The sequence below is a fragment of the Chinchilla lanigera genome, unplaced genomic scaffold (assembly GCF_000276665.1).
Source record: "Chinchilla lanigera isolate Chin_1 unplaced genomic scaffold, ChiLan1.0 scaffold00017, whole genome shotgun sequence".
Taxonomy (NCBI): Eukaryota; Metazoa; Chordata; class Mammalia; order Rodentia; family Chinchillidae; genus Chinchilla; species Chinchilla lanigera.
In genome coordinates this window covers 8979918-8994659 of record NW_004955418.1, presented here as the reverse complement: position 1 = coordinate 8994659, position 14742 = coordinate 8979918, and positions in this window count along the sequence as shown.

The following is a 14742-nucleotide window of genomic DNA, read 5'->3' as shown; positions in this document are numbered from 1 at the left end:
CTTGATTGTTCCATATTGCATGTCTCTATTTACTTGCCTGAAAAACCACTTTAAAGATGTCAATATGCAATAGAACAAGCATTGTTAATTTCCTACCACTTTATTTGTAATTTTGCATTGTTTGTATTATTCTTTTGCTATTTTGTAATGGTTGTCTGTTAATGTTTTCCTCCTTTTATTTAAAAAAAATAGTCAAAAAAAAGTTCCTCACAGAAATAATGGCAGAATAATTTCCAAACATGGATAAAGAATTTGATATACAAATAAATGACTCCTACATAACTCCAAATAGCCATGACCAAAATAAATTTACAGCAAAGAATATATTAATCAAGATTCTAGAAATTCAACACAAGGACAAGATACTTAAATCAACTAGAGAGAAGAAACAAATCACTGTCAAAGAAAGTCTTTTAGAATCACAGCAGACATCTCAACACAAACACTTAAGTTAAGGATAGCCTAAATTGAGCTATTTCAAACCATGAAAGTAAACAGTCTTCAACTCAGATTGATATACTCTGAGAAGGTATATTTCAAATTCAATGAAAAATAAGATAACCCCATGACAAAGAACACATGAAGAAATTGATGATCACCAATCCAGCCCTACAGAATTCTCTGAAGGTAATATTAGAAAGAGTAATGAAGACCACAAACATATAAATATTAATAGAAAGAAACTGCTGAGCAGGGCAAGAAATTAAACAAAGAAAAACAGGGGACCAACAACAGGAAAATAACATGAAAAAGATAAGCCATACATATGTTATGAACATCAATGTAAATGGACCCAACTCACCAATAAAAAAGAAAAAGATTGGCAGAATGAAATAAGAAACAAGATCCAACAACATGCTGCATTCAAGAAGCACACTTAACTCAAAAAAGAATTTCACAGAAAAAGTCAAAGGATGCTAAACAATTCTCCATGACACAAGAACCTAAGAAAAAGCAGGGATAGCTATTCTATTTGCAGATAGTGTAAAATTTAAGCCAAAACTGATCAAAAGAGTTTAGGAAGGTCATCACATACTTGTTAAGGGAAATCTCCAGGAAGAATAGATAACAATCATAAACATTTATGCACTAAACACCAGTGCACACTATGTAAAACAAATATTAACAGACATTAATAAACAAATAAGCACTAACACAATTGGAGTGGGGACCTCATACACTGCTCTCACAAATAGATAGATCAACTAGACAAAAACTCAACAAAGAAATATCAGCTTTAAACCAAGCCTATAAACAAATGGATTTGACAGATGTCTACGAAGTGTTCCATCCCAAAACATCAGAATACACATTCTTTTTAGCTACACATAGTACGTTGTCCAACATAGACCAAATACTTGCCAACTAAACATTTCAGTAAATGTAGAGGAATTGAAATCATTCCTTGCACACTATCTGACCATAGTACAATTGAACTGGAAATTAATGATGAAGGAAACCCTAAAAGGTACAAATACACATGGAAGTTAGACAACACACTTCTGAGCAACAAGTAGGTCACACAAACAATTAAATATAAAACTACAGAGTTTATACCATTAAAAGAAAATGCTGATGCAAAGTACCAAAACATGTGAGATACGGTGAAATCAGTCCTAAGAGGGAAATTTGTAGTGATAAACTCTTACATCAGGAAAGTGGAAAGAGCTCAAATAAACAACCTAATGTTGAACCTCAGACTTCAAGAAAAAGAAGAACAAATCAAACAAAAGCTCATACAAAAGAGGAAATTATAAAGATAAGAGCCCAAATATGCAAATGAGACAGAAATACAAAGAATCAATGAATGGAAAAGTTGATTCTTTTGAAAGAATTAATAAAGCTGATGAGACATTAGCTACCCCTATGAAAAGAGTAAAGAAGTAAAACACAAATTCAGGCAATTAGGATTGAAAAGGGAGAAATTTCTATAGACACTACAGAAATTCTGAAGATCATAGAAACCTAGTATGAAAATCTATATTCCAAAAAAAAAATAGAAAAAAACAGAAGAAATACACAGATACCTAGACACAATCCAACTGCCAAAATGAAATCAAGAAGATATAAAAATTCTAAACAACCAACATCAGCCAATGAAATTGAAAAACGGATTAAAACTTTATCAACATAGAGAAGCCAAGGCCCTGATGGATTCATAACTGAATTCTATAAGAAATTTAGAGAAGAATTAATGACACTAATTCTGAAACTCTTTAAGGAAATTGAAATGCAAGCAATACTTCAACAATCATTTCTGGAGGCAATTATTATTATTATCATCACTCCAAAACCAGAGAAGGATCCAATCCAAAAAGAAAACTTCAGTCCAATTTCCCAATGAAATATAGATGCCAAAATCCTCAATAAGATACTGGCAAACAGAATGCAGAAAGACATCAAGAAGATTATACACCATGACCAAATTAGATTCGTACCAGGGATGTAGGGACGGTTCAACATATGCAAATCAATAAATGTAATGCACCCTATCAACAGAGAAAAAGACAAAAATTACATGACCATATCAATAGATGCAGAAAAAACATTTGACAAAATCCAATGCCCATTCATGATAAAAACAGTGTAAAAACCTGGAATAGACAATCTTTATCTTAGTCTGATAAAAGCCATCTAGAACAAACCAACAGGCAATATCATACTAAACTGACAAAAACTAAAAGCTTTCTCTCTAAAGTTAGGAATAAGAGAAGGATGTCCACTAGCACTTCTTCTATTCAAAATAGTTGTGGAAATATTATCCAGAGCAATTAGACAAGAGAGAGAAATAAAAGGAGTAAGGATAGGAAAGGAAGAAGTGAAATTATTATTTATCAATGACATAATTCTCTCTATAGAAGACCCCAAAAATTCCACCAAAAGATTTCTAGATTTAATAAGCAAATTCAGTAGGACAGCTATACACAAAGCATCACTCAAAACTCAATAGCATTCCTCTACACAAACAACAAACTCAAGGAGAGAGAAATTAGGGAAACAGCACCCTTCACAATAGCATATAAAAAATAAAATACTTATGAATCAGTCTAATGAAGGAAATAAGATGTATGTATTGAAAATTACAATGCTCTGGAAAAGGAGATTGAAGAGGATATCAGAAAATGGAAAGGTATTGCTTGATCATGGATAGGAAGAATCAACATTTTGAAAATAGCTATATACCTAAAACTGTTATACAGAGTTAATGATCAAAGTACAATTAGCATACCTCACAGAACTAGAGAAAACATTACTGAAATTCATTTGAAAACAGAAGAGGCCTAGAATTGCAAAAGCAATTCTGGGCAACAAAGGCAAGGCAGGAGGCATCACAATCACTGACTTGAGCTTATACTATAAAGCTACTCTGATAAAATCAGCATGGTACTGGCAAAAACAAAACAAAACAAAATAAAAACAGACCTGCAGATCAGTGGAACAAATTAGAAGGTGCAGACACAACTACAAACACACTCAGCCACCTTATCTTTGACAGGAACAAACATGTTCACTGGAAGAAAGATAGCCTCTTTAATAAATTGTGCTGGAAGAACTGGCTTTCCACATGCCAAAGAATAAAATTAGACCCATGTCTATGACCAAGTACCAAACTAAAGTCAAAATGAATCAAAGACCTAAATATTAAAGCAGAAACACTAAATCTACTGGAAGAGAAAGTAAGTAGAATTCTTCCAGACACAGGTGTAGGCAAAGACTTCATGAATAAAACCTGGACCGTACAGGAAATACAATAAAAAAATCAACAAATGGGATCTCACCTTATTAAAATGGGATCTCACCTTATTAAAAAGCTTCTGCACAACAAAAGAAATCACCACCAAAGTAAAAAGACAAACCACAGAGTGGGGAAAATTATAGGCAGTTGTCCCTCATAAGAATTAATTATTAATTTTTTTTATTCATCTAGAAGCATTAACTTTGGACTTAATATGCAATGCACACTATTAAAACACAAGCCTTGGTTTTACATTCCCCATTCAATTGTCCATACAGAGTAAGAATAGAGAAAGAACAGTGATCAAAATTGAAGCTACTGATTAAAAATATTCTGCAGTCCCTCTCTAAGGTGACTCTATGGTCAAATATTTGTTAATTAAGGTGACATTCCAAGAAGAAATAAAATTTGATCAGCAGATAATAGTGTATGGGAACACTGTACCATTCCCCTCTTTCATGGCTACATGTGATTAAAGACAGAATGGAAATGATAGAAAAAAGGGCAGAAGTAAAATACAGCAATAAAAGTATCCAGAGAGTTTTGAAGCGAGACATAATTGTAGCTGGTTTATGAGATTTTACTGGTCCTGTGAGATCAGACACCAAGAGTGCCACATTTGAATAATGTCCCTTCTGAATAAAGAGATAAAAATCTTAATAAGAAAAAGATTTCAAAGAGATCAGGGGAAGAGAGAGAGAGGGAAAGAGAGATGAGTTACATTACACCTAACACATATTATGAGAAGAAAAGTTTTTAATAAAGGCTTAAGTACTTAGAAAAATCTTAATATCACATTACATCTTAAAAATATTCATTCTTGTTAAGATAATTACTAGAGTATAGGTAAGGAGGAATTAGAATAAGAGGAATAATGGAAGTACAAGACAGAAAAGCAATAAAGATAAAAGAATACTCAATATACAGGTACTTCAAAAATATATTTTTGATTTTTACAAACAACTATATTGTGAGCAAAATGAACTGCTGCCTGATTCCTAAGTCTTGAAATAGTTAATAATTTAAAATAACCTGGAGGAAATATGAGTGAGTCATTCGATATATAAAAATTCTGTGTAAAACATTCAAATATTTTAAAATTATTTTTTAAATTTTAGCAGTTAAATAACTAAAATGGCTAGAATGTTCCAATAGGTATTCATAAAACTTGGTGACTAAAGTGAATACAGTGGCTTTTATGTACACATACCTTTTCTGTTGACTGATAAAACAGTTACACAAATTTAAGCATACATATAGTAAATTTACTCAGAGATACGTATATGAATTTAGTTGGTTTTAAAACTAGTGTCTGCATTGCTTTATTTGTTAAATGGTGGTTCTTATATACACAAAAGTGGTTTTTTTCTAGGTATTATAAGAATAAGTGGATAAAATATAATTTTTCTAGTGGTATTAGGACTTCAACTAGTATTTACCATTTTTCATTCATATTTTGGCCAGAACTTTAAGAGAATTTTTATGTTAATATGAGAAACACTGTTTCATCTCAGGGGAAATATTTAAAAACATTTTCGGGGATTGAGTTTTCAATAGTCTGAGGTAAATTTAGAGGGCATTATTGAGACTGAGAGAAGACAGGAACCTTGGAGATCTGTAGAAACACAGTTTATTTCTCATATTTATTTTCTTACTAGTAATTTATAATAGGTAGTGCAACACAGAAATTCTTTGAAACCGAAAATAGAGGCTGTATTTCCAAGTGATTTGGTTAACATTGTATCTTTCTTTCTTAAGACTTCATAAAATTAGTTTATCAAATTCATTAAATTTTTGATTAGTCTCGTATTTAGGTGAAATTTTATTATTATTATTATTTTACTATGTTTTGTTACATGTGTGAAAGAATTCATTTATTCATAAAGGAACTGTACATTGTAACAGAAAACATTATTTATGCTTGGACTATCTAATTCTTACAATGTTGGAACTCTTATCTCCCAAGATAGTCAAAACCTTCTGACAAATAAAGCTGATTTACTGTACAGCTGGATTTTCTAAGCCTTTTGTTCAGTCCCCTCAGAAAATCAAATCTGGTTCTAATAATTACCCAGAATATCCATTTGCGGAAGCTCAGTTTCTATTATAGAAGATGTTTTGTACACTTTGCATTGGAAAAGTACCTACTGTTTAACACAGAAGAAAAATAACATTTAAGAAAAAATCTACCAATATAAGATTTTGTAAACATTTCTGGACTATTTTAAAATAAAGAGAATAAATCCTGGTAAGTGGACACATTTTTGTTTTTGTCTTATGTAGCTTATGTGACATCAACTGATGCTATACAGTTTTGCCTCTGATTAGTAGAGGAATCCATTTAAGTTATATTTTGTAAATTCCAGTTGAAAATACAGTTATGGAACAAATGGAAAACAAATAGGAAGTGTAAAGTATGGGGATGTACAATGGCATGCAGAGAGATACATGCTTGTCTTGATGAACAGGATACAAGGATGACTAAAGGGATAAGCTCCAGGCTTGTAGCCAACATACTCCCAGATGTACAGTCTTAGATAAGTTATTTTATCCTTCCATGCTTCAGCTCCCTCATACATAAGATAAAACTAATACTAAAGCATACTTCAATTTGCTATTGTGATGATTAAATGTGTTTTATGAAGATTAAGCTCTTAGAATACTGTCTACTTTTTATTACCAGTACTTATTCTTGCACATAAAGTTAATGAATTAATAACATCTATTTAAAGAAAAATTACTTTTAGTGTAAAAAGATGATTTAAGAAAATTCCTTAGAGATTAAATAGTTTACAAAGTGAAAGAATAAAAAAAAGGGTAGAAGGTAAATATTTTAGAAAGACAAAATTGAAAATAATTTAAAGGTGAAGGCAATTATGGTGACAGGAAGTTCTAAATGAAGAGATAATCAGAAGTCGGGGGGGATTCTTAATCCAGAGTTGATGAAGTCAATGGAGAACTCTAGGAGAAATATCTCAAAAAAATCTATGAGTAATTTTTCAGTTTAATTTAATAAAACTAAAGCAAAATGACTGCAACTGTATACTTAAATCTCAACAAGTACTGGATTTACCACAACACCACTGAAACTTGATGCTTTATTGTACAAGGTTCTGCAAGAAGTCTATGAAAATTCACATTAAAAGGCATTGTAATTTTTCTTAAGAATACTCCTTCCAATGTCAGGAGATACACTTTCTCCTTTCATGTGTAGAGCTACCCTAATAAATTTTATCATAAATATCCACAAAATGTCCAAAGTTAATGCAGCCATTCAAAGTAAACAAAGTAGACTAAAAGGTAAATGGTCTTAATTGATTAAATGTTTAATTAGAGTACTTGTGCAAATTGTATGAAGACACCCATAACCAGGTAAGCATGTGTAAGGTGCTCACAGATTCTTGGAAAAGGAGCAGAAAACGATGGACTCAGATTTCACTAAATTCATGGTAATTATGTCCCTGTTTGTGAACTCATCATTTTACCCATAAAAAGTAAATATAATAACAACAATTATAGGATTTTAAAGTAGAAGGGCAATTGTCCTGAGTCATTTCAATTGTACCATTGTACGATTGTTAGAAAAGTCAATAGCACATAATAATGCATAATGCTATCTCTTAAGCTTCAAAGTCATACAAGAAATAGTCATCCAAGTTGTTAATGCTTTTGATTCTATAGTTTATTCCACTGGTGGAAAAGATATAATTTCATGAAAGTAATATCTGCACAGAGAATCCATTCTTATAATTCAAATCAAGTCTTAGTAATTATAATGAAGACACATTAAATTAAAGTATGCAAGAATTAAAATTTCAATTGTAGGGAATAATTTTGCATGAATCCAAAGAAAAATATGACTATGTTGTGAATGACTCATAATTTTTTACTTAAAACAGCCTTTTTAATATTTTGTTGCCTCCCATTCAAATATCCAGTAAAAATTTATGGTTACTTATATAGTAATTTAAGCAAATACTTAACTTGATTTTCCTTTATTTTTACATTTGAATATAAAGATTCTTTACCTCTCTTTTTTTTTTTTTTTTTTTTTTGGTTTTTCTCCGGTACCAGGAACCGAACTCACGACCTTGCGCTTGCCAGGCAGGCGCTTTGCCGCTGAGCTAAATCCCCAGCCCCAAGATTCTTTACCTTTCTTGACCCTCAACTTAGAAAGCAGCAGGGGAAGCATGCATAAAGGTTAAATGAGAGCTCATAAATTCTTGTCTTTCATTTGCCATGTTATTCCCAAGGGAAGAGCCCTACTTTCATTCAAATTGTGAAACATTTACCACTTCAACAATGATCAGGTACTAAATACTGGTGGTAAAATATTAAAGCCTTACTGTCCTAATTTAGTAAGGGAAAGAGAATGAAAAACTTACAAATCATTACAGCAGAACAAAAGCAAGATGGTATAAAATCACGAAGCATTAGGATTAAACTTGAAATCTGGAAGATAAGTAGCATGTGTTAAATTTTCTTCACTGACAGAGTAACATTTGTTGAGTTTGTATTTTGTTTTATTTGTTTTACAATTGTGAAAAGAAACCAGAATGATGGAGAACACAACACAATCTGATCTGTAAATTGCTGGAGGCAGGAATACCACTGAATAGGTACAGGAGTGCGTCCTGATGGATCAGATGGTGAAGGGAGATACAGAGAACTTGATTTTATCATACAGGTGATGGAAAATCATACAAGGTGATGGAAAATCATATAAGAATTTCAAGATGAAAAGCAGGCAATATATGTTTGTATTTATGGAATATTTTAAGTAGGACAGAGAGCAGATAGACACAGTTAGTTTATGCTTTAGTCATTTAAGAGAAGATAGTGGTATCCACATGCCATCAAGGTGGCCATGGATTGGGAGAAAGTGAGAAAGACTGGACTCAGTCAGCAAAACTACAACCAGTAGAATCTGCTTGGGGGTATTCATTGAGACAGATGCAGAAAGATCCAATGAGTGAGGAAGTAACTTTGGTGAACTCTGTAGATGATGATACTGTGAATAGTGAAAAACTAATAAACAGAGAGGGTATTTGCTGCAGGCTGAGAACTACATGCTGGAGTTCAAGACAGGTAGAATAGATAAATTGGTTGATAGATGATAGATAAAGCTGCCCAATACAGAAATGGACAAAGCAAGACTTGTGCTTTAGAGTAGACTTTAGATGTTAGTGTAGAAAATAAAGGCATGTTGAACATTGTTTTCACTAAAGGAAATGTGTACAAATGTCAGAAACATATCAGGACACATAAATGCCCAGGTCACTTCCATTTCTAATTATTCTGTACAAATTAAAAAGAAACTGTCATTATCACTCAAACACAAAAATCAGGATGGAAAACCTAAACAGCACAATTTTTTTACCTCATACTAGAGCTGTGGATCCCAAAGAACACAAATGAAATTAAAGTCCAGAAAAGACAAGCTCTTCTCAGAAAAGAGGAGAAGCACATCTCTCTCATGCCTGGGAGAGCTGCCATAGAGGTTGTGAGGCAAAATCAGCTGCATATTTTAACTATTTTTTTAGCACTTTTAGAGTGTTCAGCTATTGAGAGATGGAGCAAGAAGGAAAGTATTCGGAGCTACCGGTTACAGAAGAGAGGACCCATGTCAGGATATCTCAGAAAAACTGCTTGAAGGCACTTTTGGCTTTTAGCTGCCACAGCCTTTGATGGGGGGCAGGGCTGAGCTGTGAGGAGCTCTTCCAAAGGGTTAAACCAGGAGAGGGACTGCTCAGGGTCAAGAAAATTGAGGCTGTGTGAAGAATATCTTAAATATATCTACCATACAAGCCAGAACTGTAAGGACAGAAAAGAATTAAAGCACAAGTATAGGATGTTCACAGAAACCTACTTTAAATATAAACAATCATTGAAGTTGAAATAAAAAAGGAAAGAATGAAGAAAACCATAAATGATAAAATGCAGTCATATCTCATTAATATCACACATACCACATTTTATTCAATTCACTTAAAGGAGAAGGAATTCTAGGGAAGAAGAAAGATATTTTATAAGGATAAATGATGAATCAATCAGAAAAAAATGATAATCCTATTTGTGTACCTAATAACAGCATGTCCAAACATGTATCACAAATATTGACAGAATTTAAAAGATAATTGGAAAGCTTCACAGTAATAACAGGAGATTTTAGTTAGAGTTTAAGCTAGGCATGAACCACTGAGTGCTGGGGAAGGATAATTTTTACAAATTTTATGGAATAATACTGAACAGAAATACAATTCAAGGTAGTGTATAAAATTCAACAAATAATTAGATTGTAAGCTCTGATATTTATTGACTGAAAATACAATTCTAAACTGGAAATACAAGTCAAGTCACTTTGAGAAAAGAATAATATGAGTGAGGTTCAACCCACTGAAATGAAGAAATGAGGAAAATACCTCATTATATGAATTAAAATTAATTAATTTCCAACAGTTGTTTAAAGTCATATATTTACTGCTCTGAGATGACAGCTTATATTGATTGTAGTTACAGATGAGCTCATAAACAAGAAAGGCATTTCTGCCTGTGTAGAAAAAAAATTACATTAACAATCTCCAAGATGGTAGACATCAAATATTTGACATTTGTGATACTACAGAGGCCACCAATTTTAAGTAATTTAAAAGAGAAATATTACAGTTTTAAATGAAAATAAACAATTAATTGGTAATATAAATTTTATATACATATAGAATAATAATGCTGTTTTCCATAATTCCTATATCTAGGTTGATAATGTGTATATTAGCAGACACTAGACTCTATGTTGAGGCTAAGCTCTTTTCTTACTTTTATTTATACTTCATATTTTAGTCATCAAAGATAGATGATCGCATTTAATAGCTATGTCAGATGTACCAGTATATGTCCAGAGAACAAAGACTTAGAGATAAAGACTAGATTTCTTACTAAATCTACTTCAAACACTGTCATCTACAGAAATGATGGTGTATTATAGTCAAAAACTGTTGAATGTCCCAGCTTAAAATAGAGCAAATCAAATTTAAATCTGCTATCTGATTGAATTCAGACATGGAAGATCATTCCTAGGAGTTCATCTTTGTAGTTGGAGGTGGTTTTAAAATATGACCATTGGTTATTTTCTATTATGAGGAACTGAGTGTAGTAAATGTCAGACTCTAAATAATTCAAATATTTTCCACAGAGTTTTCTCTTCAGAAGTGCTGAAATTCTATCCTGAAATTAAACACTATGAAGAGTCTGTAGCAGCCATAGAAAGTTTAGTCTATTGAAGATTCCACATACATTAATTGAATAAGTCCTTTGAAATCTTAGAAAATTCTGTTGATTGTTTAGTACGTCCTCTCATTTAAAAAAGATCATCTTTCCCTTTGTACAGAGAGTATACATTGGTATGACAATGAAACTTTATATTGATGGTTTATATTTATTCTGTACTTCGTTCATGGTCATGACTTTGACTAATTCTGGATGTAGAATTCTCAAAGGAAGAGGTACATTTTTAAAGTCAATAGTGTCAAATCGATGGAGTATATATAAACTGGAAATGTATGGAATCTCTTTTGTTCATCCTGAATAGAAATGTGTGACTTGATACACAGTACCTTGATTATCACAACATTTCATCTTTTCTATTTAGTTATTTACAGATAATTGTGAATAAAGCAAATTTTTATTACTTACAGATAACTATGAATAAAGCAAATAATCATTTTTATACTTTGCAACAATGACCTCTGCAAAACATTCAGCAATTTTGTTTCCTATCTCAATGAACTATATTTGTGCCAAGAATTGCTGCATATTCTTCAAAAGTACTTTCATTCTACTAAAAATATTGGAGAACTGTGATAGTAGTTGTTTATTTAATACTTCCTCCTGTTAATATTATGCAGAATTCAATAGCATAATTACATAAACTAATTTTCTTATAATATTTAAATTACTTTCTTACGAGCTATGCATGTGCCTCAATAAATATTTCTTACCTGTGTAGCTTGGTTAATTAGATGGCAATACAAATGAGATAATACGTATGAAAATTTAACAAATAATGTCTACAGATACATGTGTTTAAAGAAAATGAATTTCTTTTTTTTTTGTTTTGTTTTGTTTTGTTTTTTCTCCGGTACCGGGAACCGAACTCACGACCTTGCCAGGCAGGTGCTCTGCCTCTGAACTAAATCCCCAGCCCCAAAAATGAATTTCTTGATGCGACAAAAACGTGATCCATGTAGTCATTATATCTCAGGTATAATGTGTGAAAGTGTAGTAAGTGATAAACATAAAATTTTGGACAAATATAATCATTCATTTCAAAATTTTAAAAATATAAGAGCAACATTGCTTTACTTTTTATGTTTTGTTGGAATATCTTCAGATTATCTGATGACCGCTGCAAATCTAATGATATATAATGTTAATTCTTTTAACATATGAATGGGTGAATTTACTGATTTGTTTATCAAAGTGTTTAATACTTTGGGGTAAACTTTCAGATAAACTCTTTTGGGTGTTTTCTCCACTATCACAGATTCTCAAGCCTGTTCAGAAAAACTGCAAATTTGCCTATAGTAACTTTCATGTTATATATAATTCAGGAGAAAAAATTACAGATAGAAGATCTGGGACTGTAATGCTTAAAATCCAAGTATGATTTCTGATGAATTACACACTCCATTCAATCTGAAGTAGTTCTAATGAGTTTATTATGTCTTAAGTTTAATAAGCATACATATGGCCTTCCTAGGTGCAGATTTAAAGCAATAGAAATAGAATAGACCCTAGCATTCATATGCTTAATTAGCCCTCACATTTTGAAGATATTACTTGAGACTGATGGTATTATATTTACTTTATACATTTCTCTGTCAGACCTTAGTATCCTATAACCTCTATCTCGTTGCCTATCTACACCTCTGATTTTCTCATAAGTTCTCTTTCATCATAGATTTCCCCAAATACAGGCTTATTAATTTTTTGCCACAGAGGCTGGTCTTGATAAAATTACAGTCATTAGTTGCATGAGTAGCAAAATAAATTTATACATCAATTTTTTTCTAAATTTCCTGCAGAATTTTTTCTATTATGTTGTTAGTTTTGAAAGGTTTCATAATGTTTTGATTTCTGATTTGTTTTAGAATTAACATAAATTACTAAAATTTGACTACTTAAAAGCAATATACCAGATACCAATAGGTACCATAAGTAAAATTATTACTGTTCATTTCCATCAGGATTCCCACAATATTAAAATTTCACAGAGAGTTCTTTTCCTGTTGGATTAAAGGATGACAATTTTTTATATTATTGCTTAAAATTAAAACAATTGCAGGATATATTATAATAAATTTTTTAAACATTTTTTTTTTTTTTTTTTGGTTTTTCTCCGGTACCGGGAACCGAACTCAGAAGCTTGCGCTTGCCAGGCAGGCGCTTTTTGCCGCTGAGCTAAATCCCCAGCCCCTAAACAATTTTTAAGAGAAAAGCTTCAAATGAATTTGACATCATCAATCTTAATTACTATTCAATAGGATATTTATTAAGCAAAAAAAGGTAACATTTAAAATTATGACATCAACTATTATGGATATGGGGCTCTGAGAATTTAGCTCAGCGGCACAGTGCCTGCCTGGCAAGCACAAGGTCATGAGTTCAATTCCTGGTACCGAAAAAAACAAAAAAAAAAGTATTATGGATATGTATTATTCAGACTCTTTGTTTAAATTTCTCATTTTAGAGACACTTCAAATTTTTTCAGGTGTAAACAAGATTTGATACAAATTTAAGGAACATCCCTGTCCTATTCTTTGGCTGAAATCTTCATTCTGCTTCTATTACAACTTCACTTCTTCATTACATACAAGTGCATACTGAAAAAAACTTGAAAGAAATACTTCATACATACTAAAACATGCACAACTGATAATAGCAGTAAATCAAATAATAAAGTATCATATAGGTAATTTTAAAATGCCACATATTGTTCCCTTAGTAACTCTAACAAACTTTTAAGTAAAATACTTTGGGAAATTATTTGGATATAGTTAAAGTTATGATAATTTCATTTTATCTACATTTATTTATTTATCCAGTTAATGATCCTTTCAACTATGTGCTTAGCTTTATATCTTTCTTTTTTTATTTTAAAGATAAAAGTATGAAAACATATTAACAAACACACATACATTTAGAAAATAACACAAAAACAATACAAGCAATACAGAATTTCAGACAAAGTGATAGGAAATTAACAATGGTTGTTGCATTACATATCGATGTCTTCAAATTGGATACTCAGATAAACAAATATAGACATGTAAGATTTATCAAGCACTTAAACATTATCTGTTCCTTTTAAGAGAGCAGTAAAAGTCAGTAGTACAACTATATTAGCTATCCTACGTATACATATATACATAGTTTTCTGCTTCTTTATCTTTTCCTTCATCCCTGTTGTTCTTTCCTTTTGAGCAGTTTTCTTTCATTTCATAATGTCTATTGTACCTCCTAGATTTTATTCACTCTTTCAAGTTCTTACACTAGTGAGACAATATGGTGTTTACACATTTTTTCTCTCTGTCTATATCTATCTACCTATCAATCTATCCATCATCTATCTATCTATCTATCTATCTATCTATCTATCTATCCATACTTTGTGTGAATTGAACATATCATTAGTATAGTTACTACCTAACACTCAATGCTTATCACTGCGGCAACCACAGACTATATGGGAAGGAAAGAATCTTAAGCTCACATCAGAGTTATTACATATTATTTGCATGTATGAAAGCAAATTCAGTTACAAGTACTAACATGTTAACAAAATATTCCTTAATCTACCTAAACTATATTCATTAATACACTTCAATATGTATTGCTTTGTAATTGTGAGGCAATTGTATTGCCCTTTTGCAATCTATGTCATAGTGAGTCAAATAATATAAAAGTAGATAGAAAATATAGTTTTTAAAAACTAAATACTACCATGA